The sequence below is a fragment of the Lactuca serriola genome, chromosome 8, assembly GCF_051521515.1.
Source record: "Lactuca serriola cultivar US96UC23 chromosome 8, Lser_US96UC23_V15, whole genome shotgun sequence".
Lineage (NCBI taxonomy): Eukaryota > Viridiplantae > Streptophyta > Magnoliopsida > Asterales > Asteraceae > Lactuca > Lactuca serriola.
Window position 1 is genome coordinate 313,722,425 of NC_136415.1, and position 13,058 is coordinate 313,735,482.

Below are 13,058 nucleotides of genomic sequence, written 5' to 3' on the forward strand. Positions count from 1 at the left end.
ATGTGGTTAGCGAAGAAGGTATACACGTGGACCCTTCCAAAATTAAGGCCATCGAGAACTGGTCAGCACCAAAGACACCTACTGAAATTCGTCAATTTCTAGGTCTAGTTGGCTACTATCGCAGGTTCATTCAGAACTTCTCCAGCATAGTTAAACCTCTTACAACCCAGACCTAGAAAGGCGTGGCCTTCGACTGGGAAGAGAAACAGGAAAGAGCGTTCCAAACGCTCAAACGAGCCTTGTGCACCGCCCCGATACTATCCCTTCCCGAAGGAATAGAGGACTTCATTGTCTATTGCGATCCATCCAATCAAGGACTCAGATGTGTTCTGATGCAGCGAGGTAAAGTCATCACCTATGCCTCGAGACAGCTGAAGACACATGAGGTTAACTACACAGCCCACGATCTTGAGCTAGGAGCAGTTGTGTTTGCTCTGAAGAGCTGGCGACATTACCTATACGGTACCAAAAGCACGATCTTTACAGACCATAAGAGTCTACAACACATTTTCGACCAGAAAGAGCTCAATATGAGACAACGGCGGTGGGTCGAGCTACTTAGTGATTACGAATGCGAAATTCGTTATCATCCGGGTAAAGCCAATGTAGTAGCCGACGCCCTATGTCGGAAAGAATATACTGGTCGTAGAGTCAAATCTTTGACTCTAACTATCCATTCACACTTGTCCACGCAAATAAAGGAGGCTCAGCTCGACGCTTTGAAACCTGATAACGTGGCTGGTGAATCCCTTAGAGGGATGGAAAAGAACTTGGAAGTCAAGGGTGGCAGAGCCTTATACCTCATGGATCGGATCTGGACACCGAAACACGGTGACCTCAGAGACTTGGTCATGACCGAAGCTCACAACACTCGTTCTTCTGTCCACCTGGGTTCAGATAAGATGTATCTGGATCTTAAAAAGCTATACTGGTGTCCTAAAATGAAAGCAGATATTGCTACCTTCGTGAGTAAATGCCTTACTTGCGCAAAGGTCAAGGTCGAATACCAGAAACCCTCTGGTCTTCTACAACAACCGGAGATACGAGAATGGAAGTGGGTGCGGATCACTATGGACTTCATAACCAAGTTGCCCAAGACGACGGGTAGACTTGATTCCATATGGGTCATCGTCGATAGACTGACCAAGTCTGCACACTTCCTACCGATCAAGGAAACAGACAAGATGGAGAAACTTACCAGAACTTACATTACGGAGATTGAAGGCTGCACGGTGTTCCTTTATCTATCATCTTAGACCGAGATAGTAGACTCACTTCGAGGTTCTGGCAGTCATTACAAAATTCCCTAGGAACTAGGCTGGACATGAGTACAGCCTACCATCCACAGACCGACGGGCAAAGTGAGAGAACTATCCAAACCATAGAAGATATGTTGCGCGCCTGTGTGATAGACTTTGGAAAAGCTTGGGATACTCATTTACCCCTTGTTGAATTTTCCTACAACAACAGTTATCACACGAGCATAAAGGCAGCTCCATTCGAGGCCCTCTATGGCCGAAAGTGCAGATCCCCTCTATGCTGGGCTGAAGTGGGTGATACCCAGTTAGCTAAGGGACGAGTTCCCGAAAGCACTCTCACAGGTCTGGGGATCATTCAGGAAACGACAGAGAAGATCGTTCAAATTCGTGAACGATTAAAAGCCTCTAGAGACCGACAGAAAAGCTACGCCGACAAGCGTAGAAAACCATTGGAGTTCCAGGTGGGCGACCGAGTCCTACTGAAGGTCTCACCCTGGAAGGGCTTAATACGCTTTGGAAAGCGTGGGAAGCTTAATCCAAGATATATAGGGCCTTTTGAGATTCTCGCAAGAATCGGCCTTGTGGCTTACAAGCTCAATCTACCGAAAGAACTCAGTAACGTACATCCTACCTTCCACGTGTCAAACTTGAAAAAGTGCCTATCCGACGAGACTCTTGTTATTCCACTCGACGAGATCGAGATCAACGAGAGCCTCAACTTCGTGGAGGAACCAATAGAGATCATGGACCGAGAGGTCAAGCAAACAAAGCAGAGCCGTATCCCGATAGTGAAGGTGCGCTGGAACGCAAAGCGTGGACCGGAATTCACTTGGGAACGTGAGGATCAGATGAAACTGAAATACCCTCACCTTTTTGCTTAGTTATTTGTAATTTCTTATTTGCTTACATTCTAATTTCGGGACAAAATTCCTTCTAACGGGGGGATGATGTGACAACCCGAAATTTCCATTTGTACGAACAATATCTATTCAATAGAAGCCAATCCAATTTCAGTGATTTTCAGACTTTTCCGAACAACTTTGTGTACATTAGGGTTTACACTTTAGGAGATATCAGGAGAGTGGATGCTCCTGGGTTTGTGAAATTTGAACATTTCAAGTTTCATAATGTTATAGTCCAAGTTTGAGAATAAAAATATTTTCTGTCAAAATATTTCAGTACTATAAATAGTTTTCTGAATTAAATTAATTCATTATTCACAATTCCAACTAGAGAAAAGCCATTTTCTCTCTAACGGATCTTCGGGTTTTTATCCCAGATTGTGAGTAACTCTTTCTAGTAGTGTTAGAATACCTATTAGATGCTTATAACATGATTTAGATGGCTAAATCATTAGATCTAGGAGTTTACTCCCCAAGGTGTTCTTGGGCGGTAAACTCCCGAAACAAAGCCAAAACCGACATTTGTGCTATGATAAAGCCTTAGACCATTATGTATGCATGTTAGGGACAAGAAAACACACACAAATCCACCCAAGATTGGGAGTTTACGGCCCAGAACTCTCTTAGACCGTAAACTCCATATTCACACCCTAAATGGTGTTTTAAGGCTCTAGGACTTTAAGGCTTGCATCTAGGCTATTTTCCGAAGTAGATTAAGGTCTTAAACACATCAAATGACACAAACAAAAGTGAGTTTACGGGCCAGAACTCCCTTAGGCCGTAAACTCCATATAAATGGACATAAAGGGTGTTTTCATGACACCTAAAGCCCTAGACCTTTACAAGAAATTGTACCCACTAAATGGAGGGACCAAACCACACCAAAATCACTTAACCAAGTGAGTTTACGGCCAAGACATGGTTCTTGGGCCGTAAACTCCTAAAAAGGGCACTAAGGTGTGCCTAATGCCTTCATATGCTAGGAATAAAAGTCTAGAACATATCCCACAAGTGCAACAGGCTTGAAAGCAACAAAAACAACACCCCAAGGGAGTTTACGGCCGTAAACTCCAAGGGGAAATGGCCTTGAGGCCGTAAACTCCTATTTGGAGTACTTCTAGACCTTAAACCGTTCCAAGGAATTAGCCACTAAGTTAGAATAATTCTAGAAAGCATTTGGGACTTCAAAACACACCAAACACACATGTTTGGGAGTTTACGGCCGTAAACTCAAGAGTTTACAACCGTAAACTCCATGTGTGATAATTTATGGAGAGTAAACTCTCATGTAGGGTCCTTTGGAAACCCTAAACTCAAGTACCCTGTCCCACAATAGCTTAGATGAAGTCCTTACGGCTTAAAACACTTACATAAAGTGTTATCTATGTATAGGATGTCTTTAACATTATCAATTAGTCTTTTGAGTCTAATTGAGTGCATATATGTGTGATTATATGTTCATTAGGATCGTAGTGTGTGCACAAGTCCTAGCTTGACACCTAGCCATCCTATACCGTCCAGTTCATCCCAATCACCAACTACAGGTGAGTTCATACCCCTAGTCAATGTTTTAAATAATTTTAAATGCTTTAATGGGGGGAATACAAGTAGAAACAAACATGTTATTAAATCATTGATATGTATTTTACAACTGTATTTGTCAGTTAACAGATTTCACATGCTACAAAATGTGATGCATGAAATGGTTTTACATCTTAAAAGCACATTGTTAGCAAATGTTGTACCTTTGAAATGTTTATTCAAATGACATCAATTCATTGTTAATTATTGTTGAAAACAGATAAGATGTCTTACAAAACCATTTTACATTCTTGAACTAAACTATGCATATACACTTATATTCTTATATATGTATTGATGTTATAGTTTGCACCTTGCATTTAGTTTCTCACACCCTTGAGCAGTAAGAGTGTGTAAACTTACATCATCAACTAGTTATATTACAGCAGATTATCATAGGGATAATGGGAAGATATCAAACATTACTTCTATTACAAGGAATCACACAAGAGTTAGTTCATTCATGAGTCTATACTAGTACATTACCTGATACATGAGTACTTACAGATGTTTACTTGATAAATGAATATGTTTACATATACTTACCTATTACATCGACACACATACATGAATACCATACATGAACACTTTTACATAGGTGCATTATCCTGTATTCACTTACCTAGATACTTGTACTTAGGACTATGAGGATGATTTAGTAGTACTTACTGTGTAAATTGTCTTTCCTATCCTGGTTCAATGGGATACTAGACGGGACTTACCATTCCGAACCCCACTGTTTAGCACTAGTGGTCGATGACCATCTACGGAGGTCTAAGGTTACTACTTATATTAGGAAATCGATTTGGGACTAACCCTTCCACCCACCTGCTGCTGCTACAGAGGACAATTGGACAATCTTCGCATGTTCATTAGGTTATACATTTCGCTTAATGCGATGTTGTGTTGGTCCTAGTACCCAGTGACAACACATACAATATTAAATTTTTCCTGTTTACTTTATTTTGTGACACATTCACATAAACTATGAGTTAGACTAAGCAGTTTTAGTACTAGTCAACACAAAGGAAAAAGTATCATTTTACATACAGAACATTTGGGTCTTGGTAGAAGACTACATTTAATACTTACAAAACATTCGGGTCATGGTAGAAGACTACACTTCATACGTACTGAACATTCAGGTCTTGGTAGAAGACTACATTTCATACTTATAGAAAATAAGGGTTTTTCTAGGGATTTCATACTTACCTCAACACTTTCATTTAACGATTTGCATGGCCTTCATAACAGATTTTCCAAAAGAAGGCAATGACACTTATATACTTATGAACTCACCATCTTTAAAGCTGATACTCGCTTTCAAAATAACTTGTATTCTCAGGTCATCAGTAGATAGGTACGGAGGCCAGGTTTTGAGAAGACGGAGCAGACCAGTCTCGTCTTTTATTTTGATTGTATATTTTTGGTGTCTTATTACAATGAAAGAACACACATGTATAAAACTTTACTTATAATGCAATGGATGATGTTGTTGCTTGTTTATTATATTACACTGTTGTGATACTGTACATGACGTCCTCCACCCCTGAACGTTTCCGCCGTTCGTGGTTTTGGGGTGTGACAAAGTGTGACACCTCAAATGGTTCACACAACACCAAATACACTTGGAATAACTTGAGAGAATTCTACACTTCATGAAAATCGGCTAGCCCTCTCTAGAATGATACTAGTCACCAATTTTGTCAAGAATAAGATCTTTATATAGTGTTACAATTAGGGTAAACCCTAATTGTCATGACTTTCCATTTCCTTGGATCCATGGGTTCAAATAAAACATGGAGCATCCATGGACCATCCTATGGGTTTTAGCCCAACTTGATTATCCATGGAGCATTAGACCACTATACAAGTATGGATGATTTACACAATCAACCCATATATTTAATTAGTCTTCTTTTGATCACTTAATTAATCCTAGATTAATTCTTGATCAATACTAATTAAATAATCTTATAACTCTTATTATTAATATACTAGAACTTATAATATATTAATAACCGTAAGTGTCTTATTTCTCTCATTATAGTCTATCCAAATGCATGATGCCATGCAACCCAAATGGACCATGCCGGGTCGGGTCAAGTCTTACCAATTATAGTTATAGACTTAGACATTAATCCAACAGTCTCCCACTTGGATAAATCTAAAACTATTTTTGCGAATGACTTCAAGAACCGACCGGCAATCGTAGCTCTCAAAAGCTTCTGTCGAACTCTGACCTTGTAGATGAACTCTGACGTTTGTCAATGACTTGTCTCAAAAGTCATTCCAAAAGCATTTGGTGTTGTGTGAAGCATTTGAGGCATCACACATGGGGTGCTAGGCTCACAAGGTTTTGAAGGAATCAAAATCAACTACAACGTATGTAATTCTAGCTATCCTTTTAGGATGAAAGTTCCCCATGTATGCTAGATAGGATTATGAACCTTGGAAACCATATTTTGCATGTATTTGGACAAACATAGATCCAAGGTTTATTAGGGTTGCATGTACACTTAGGAACTGCTAGAATGATCAAATCCCATTAGTGGTATCAGAGCCTAGGCTTGTTTCTTAAATACTTGATGCAAACTTGTTTTTCAAAAGCCAAAAACTATCCAGACAAGAAAACTCGATGAGTTCTGGCCAAAAACTCGCCGAAATTGTGTGTTATAGCATGAACTCGACGAGTTCCCAGATGAACTCGACGAGTTCCCAGATGAACTCGATGAGTTCCTAGATGAACTCGACGAGTTTGTGACCAGTGAGCAGTTTTTGGAGCTTGGCTGCTGGAAATGGACTATAAGCATTACCCTAAGTTGTTTTGGTGTTATAAAACTTGTTTTAGATGGTGTAATGGTTGTTCTAATCCATTTACAATGGCTAATATCAATTTTTTCATGATTATATGTGTTCATATGTTCTTTAAATTTTGATATGAATGTTCATGTTCTTATGAGTTCATGATAGATCATAGGAGTTACTTGTTTATATGATTAATTCATGATCTTTATGTGTTTCAATGGAGTCCATAACTTGTCCTCAAGTTATGGATAACCAAAAGTCTCTTTGTGTTAAACGCCATTAAAAGAACACATAAGTTATAAAATGAAGAGTCGTCATTTTTATGACTCATAAGTTATGAATATGAAAGGTTTTGTAAAGTTACAAAACTTGTCCTCAAGTTTTGGTACCAGTAAAGTCATGATTAAAAACTTTAGTTCCAACCCTTAGATTTTTAAAAGTTAAAAGTCAACATTTATACTCTATAATATTATAAGTTAATAATATATATATATATATATATGTATAAGATCAAGTCGTCTTACCGCTAGTATGCCTCAATCACGAAGTTGGTCTATAAGGGGGGGTATAAGGTTGTTGCCTATAAAATGACAACTTAATGGGTGTCCACTCTCTCCCACCACTACCTTGATCGGTGGAGGGTCGTTAGCCGAACGGGTAAGACAAAGACTTATAAATTCTCATTAAAAGAATGATGAATATTATAAAGTAACTAAAATGTTTTATTAAATTCCCAATCTTAGTTACTTTAGGAAAACGTGAATAAGTTGCTAATCCATAAAATTACACTTTACACTTTGTTTAAGTCGTTGGTGAAGCGTGTGTGGTTAATTGGCACACTAACTTGCACTTAACAAGGTAGGTAAAGGGTGACTTCAGGTTTATCATAGTATCGGTGGAGCGTGTCTGGTTTACCGGCACATCGATTGAGTCATAAACTATAAAGGTACCAAGTGATTTGCATGGTTACTTCACACCTCGTTTTGCGATCCTTGGTATCCCAGTCACAAAACATGGAGGGCACACTCAATATTAAAACATGCCTTTGAAAAGTTATAATATATTGTGATTGGATCCTAGCCTTAATATTACATTTGTGTGTTTTATTAAGGACTTTCTTAATATCTACACTAATCTTGTCCTCTTCTTTCAGATGTCATCAAACAATGTTGCTTCTGGCTCTAATCCTAATGGCTCCTTTACCCTTATGAACTTGTCTGGGAAAGTCACTTTTGATGGATCCAACTTCAATGAATGGATCAGAAACATCAGGATGATTACCCACTACGAGGACAAAGAATATGTCCTCAATAAGGAGTTTAAGGAGATTGATGAGACCACTGCAACTCTCCAGGAGATCGCTGACTTCTGGGCACATGAAATGGATGCTACCAAAGTGGCATGCATTATATTGGCCACCATGACTGCAGAACTCCAAAAGTCCTATGACAACTTCTACCCTTTTGAAATGCACCAAGATCTGATGGAAAGATACCATCAAAGTGCATGATAAGAGAGGTATGAAATCATCTACTCCATTATAACAACCATGATGAAGGACGGAGAATCAGTCACGAGCCACATGTAGAAAATGCAAAGGTATGTGGATCGTTTGCTGAAGCTTAATGTGAACTTCCCTGATGAGCTTGCAATAAATATCATTTTGCACTCCTTACCCTCATGCTATGATCAATTCCCCATGACATATCACATGAATAAGGAAGAGGTCACACTCAGCAAACTTCAGGGACTCCTCAAGACTGCAGAAACAGGTCTTAAAGGTAAGTCGGTTGTTAACACTCCTACTCCAAACTCCGCCCCTGTCTTGGCAATCGGGAAAGGTAAAGGGAAGAAGAGGAAGAGCTCCTCGAAGGGTACCAAGGCTAGGACCCTTGATGGCTCTTCTTCAAGTGGAACCAAAAAAGCCTTCATCACTCCTTCTTCTGACCCAAAAGAGGCTGAATACTTCTATTGCCATGAAAAGTCGCATTGGAAGCGGAACTGCCCAAAGTACCAGCAAGATGTGAAGGATGGGAAAGTTAAACCCAACCATGCAGGTATTTACATTATCTTATCTAATAACTCACCCTATTCTAACTCTTGGGTCCTTGATACCGGTTGTGGTATTCATATATGTTCTGATTTGCAGGGACTAAGAAGAAGTGAGAATGTGGAGCATGGAAGAATAAACTTGATCATGGGGAATAGGAAAGTTTCACGTGTCACCAAGATTGGAGTTTATACTTTATCGATAAGTAGTGGGTTTAGTTTAGATTTGAATAAATGTTGTTATTCACCAGAAATGGCAAGAAATGCTATTTCCTTTCATGCATTGTATAAACAAGGTTTCACCTTTTCATTTGATGATGAAGTTGGTTCGATTAATGCTTTCTTTAATAATGTTCTTTATTTTACAGCATTCCCTTGTGATGGTGTGTATGAAACTGTATTTGTGGTTGATAACTTAGGAAATAATCTATTGTGTATTGATTCTGTTAATGATAATAACTTGGATAGAGCATCACTATGGCATTGTCATCTTGGACATATAAGCAAGAAACGTATAGGCCAACTCTAAAAGGATGGAGTCTTGGAGTCATTTGACCTAAATTCAGATGAAGTTGCGAATCATGCTTACTTGGAAAAATGACAAAGTCACCCATCACATGTTCTTGTGAGAGGGGTGAAGGTTTGTTGGATCTTATACACATGGATGTGTGTGGGCCCTTCAAACATGCCACAAGGGATGCTAATCGTTATTATTTGACTTTTACTGATGATTACAGTAGATATGGATATGTCTACTTAATCAAGCATAAGTAAGAGACTTTTGAAAGTTTAAAGAATTTAAATAGGAATTCGAGAATCAATTGGGCAGAAACATTAAGATGCTTCGATCCGATCGAGGTGGTGAGTTTCTTAGTTCAGTGTTCCTTCACTATCTTAGGGAATGTGGGATTGTCTCACAACTGACACCTACCAAGACACCGCAGCTGAATGTTGTAGTTGAGAGGCATAATCCAATCTTGTTGGTTATGGTTCCTTCCATGATGAGTCGAGCTTCGCTACCAATCTCATTTTGAGGGTATGCCTTAGAGACTGCCACCCATATCTTTAATCTAGTCCCTACAAAGAAAGTTGCCAAAAATACTCATGAGATGTGGACTGGTAAAGTACCCAAACTAGACCACATCAAAATTTGGGGTTGCGAGGCTTTCGTGAGACGCGATACTCATGATCAGATCGAACCTCGAAGTGAGAGGTGTATTTTCATCGGCTACCCACAGCAATCCACTGGTTACCTCTTCTACAGACCTAGCGAAAATGTGGTCTTTGTAGCTAGGAGGGCTTTCTTTCGAGAGAGAGAGTTCATAAGCCAAGGAAACAGTGGGAGGCAAGTTGAACTTGAAGAAATTCAAGATTCAAGTGGTGAAGGAACTTCAAACCCTAGCACTCAACTTGAGGAGGAAACTCCTGTTGAGCCAATTGACAAGTCTGTACCTCTGAGGCGTTCCACAAGGGTTAGGAATGCACCTATTCATTATTATGGTTTCCATATTACTGCGGAAGGTGATACACTTATCAGTGATGAGACATTGATAGGTCTGGATGAACCTAACAGTTACGCGGAAGCCATGGCAGGCCCCGAGTCAGCCAAATGGAAAGAGGCAATGGACAGAGAGATACAGTCCATGTATGACAATCAAGTTTGGAACTTGGTTGAGAATGTACCAGGTCGTAAGACAGTTGGGTGCAAATTGATCTTCAAGAAGAAGACCGACATGGATGGTAATGTACACACTTAAAAAATGCGACTGGTTGCAAAGGGTTTCTCACAAACTCCAGGAGTTGATTATGATGAGACCTTTTCCCCAATGGCCAAGATTAAGTCTATTAGGGTTCTGTTAGCTATAGTTGGATTTCATGACTATGAAATATGGCAAATGGATTTCAAAACCGCTTTCCTTAATGGAAAGTTGGCTGGGGATGTTTATGTCACATCCCAAAACCGGAACGGTGGAAACGTTCTGGGGTGGATGACGTCATGTGAAGTATCACAACACATGCATTATAGTAATCAAAGTACAATGAAACATTGCATTAATAGTAATAGTTTTACATGGTTTACATTACAATACACCAAAGTAATACAAGTAATAGAATAAGTACAACTTGGTACTAAGCTATCTTCATCAACAGCTCCGGGAATGTACCTGTCTAATGCTGACCTGAGAATACAAGTTATTTGAAAAGCGAGTATCAGCATTTTTACAAATGTTGGTGAGTTCATAAGTATTTAGTGTCATTTCATTCAATTAACTTAATAAAAGTGGTAGTTTTAGAGTATCCATTAATTTAGAGTCCTTTGCAGAAAATCCTATATTTTCTATAATAAAAGCAGTCTTCTACCAAGACTGGACAAAGTTATGTGGTAAAAAGTAGTTTTACCTTAATCGCTATCATTATCAATATACAGAATTCGATTATTAAAGAAAGCAAGAGAAATCAGGGAATAACATACGCCTCAGCAGTGAAGGCTATTGACTAAGGCAAAAGGAATCTTAGACTCCAAAAGAATATCGAACAAATGACACGCCTGGCTCAGTCAAACAAAGGGAGACACAGACCCCAGACGATACCAAATGAAAGGTACGGCTAGCAAGGACTAAAAACAGAGACTACAGACCCAAGACAATATCAAATGAAAAACACAGCTAGTAACGTCTAAAACAAGGAATACAGACCCCAGACAGTATCAAATGAAATAGACAGCTAATAAGGTCTAAAACAAGTAATACAGACCCCAGACAGTATCAAATGAAAGATACAGCTAGCAAGGTCTAAAAACAAGGAATACAGACCCCAAACAGTATCAAATGAAAGATACAGCTAGCAAGGTCTAAAAACAGTGTCACTCTGAGAGTGGGTTTTCAGCATATAGTGTAAAATACAGTGTGAAATATCGTTACCTTAAGGCCATGAATTATAAGGTACTCTGGGATACTCGTAACCATACTAACCGAACTAGAGTACCTGACGCCTTGCAAGCGTCTATAAAATGTGACATTTGTCACCCCTAGGCTTGGTAGGCCGTGGACTGTAGCTAGCAGTCAGGGTGCGGGGGTGTCAATCCCGTATAGATCTATACACACAATGTCCGCTCTCCCTATAGGAGACTCTGGTTACCGACTAGATGACGGAGAAGGCTGTGTCCCGAAGATGCATCCCAAATAGTGGGTAGTGGGTTTCCAATATAAGTGTTGAACTAGAGGTAGAGACTCATAACTGAACTGACTAATGTAAACCTATATGTCTATGCTTGTATACATAATATATAATTAAAGAATCAAACGACCTTCGGACGGACATGCGATCCCACCAGACCACATCTCAACGAAGAAAAGGAAATAGGGCGAACAAGCCTTCCTAAGTCCTTCAACCATTATTTATATGCATCTATACAAGCTTATGCATACATCCAACTACGTTTGAGTGTGTAACAAGTGGAAATATGTCGAAGTATAACCGAATTGTGATGTATAACCGAATCGTGTGGAATAACCGAATCGTGAAGTATAAGCGTACAATGTTGAATAAACGAATCGTGAAGTATAAGCGTACAGTGTGGAATAACCGAATCGTGAAGTATAAGCGTACCAAATACATGTATATCACGAAGTGGAAGCGACAACAGGTGAAGTAAGAGCGCCTAACAGGTATAAGTGTATCACGAGGGAGAAACGGCAACAAGTGAAGTAGGAGCGTATCGAGTATAAGTGAAGTAGAAGCGATATCAAGTATAAGTGAAGTAGAAGCGTATCGTTAAGTAAGAGTGTAAACAAGTATAACTGTTTAACTAAGTGGAAGTATCAACTAAGTAAAAAGGACAGTGGTATATAACGAGTGGAGTATCAAACATGGAAGAAAAACTTTATACTTAAGAAAATCACGACATGGTATTCTTTTGTAAAATAAGTTTGAAAACCTTTGGAAAACTCTCATAAATCTGTTTTAAATGAAACATTGATAAAACAACATTAGTAAAAGATTTGAACAAGTGAAAGCATTTTTGAAAAAAAAAAAAAAAAACATTTATAATGTCATACCCGATAAAACAGTTTACAGTGTGGTAAATCCTTGTGCATGCGGGTTATCAATCACATGTAATTGATATGATAAATGGCATGTTTAACGTGTATTCCCCCCCCCTATAAAACATGTAAATACATTTAAAAGGTTCATTCAGGGGTATGAACTCACCTGGTGTAAATGGATCCGACGATGGTGCTAGTAGGGTGCTCGGTGTCAAGTCAAGACTTGGACACACTTAGTGACCTATTTAACATATGATAACATATGTTTTCATACAATTAGTATATATAATACTAATTTAACAAGTATACGCTTCCTAAGTGCGAAAACACTTTTAATTAAGCGTTTGGGGTGTCCCGGGTAACATTTAAGGGCTTGAATGGCTTAGGAATGGAGTTTACTCTTCAAGAGTAAA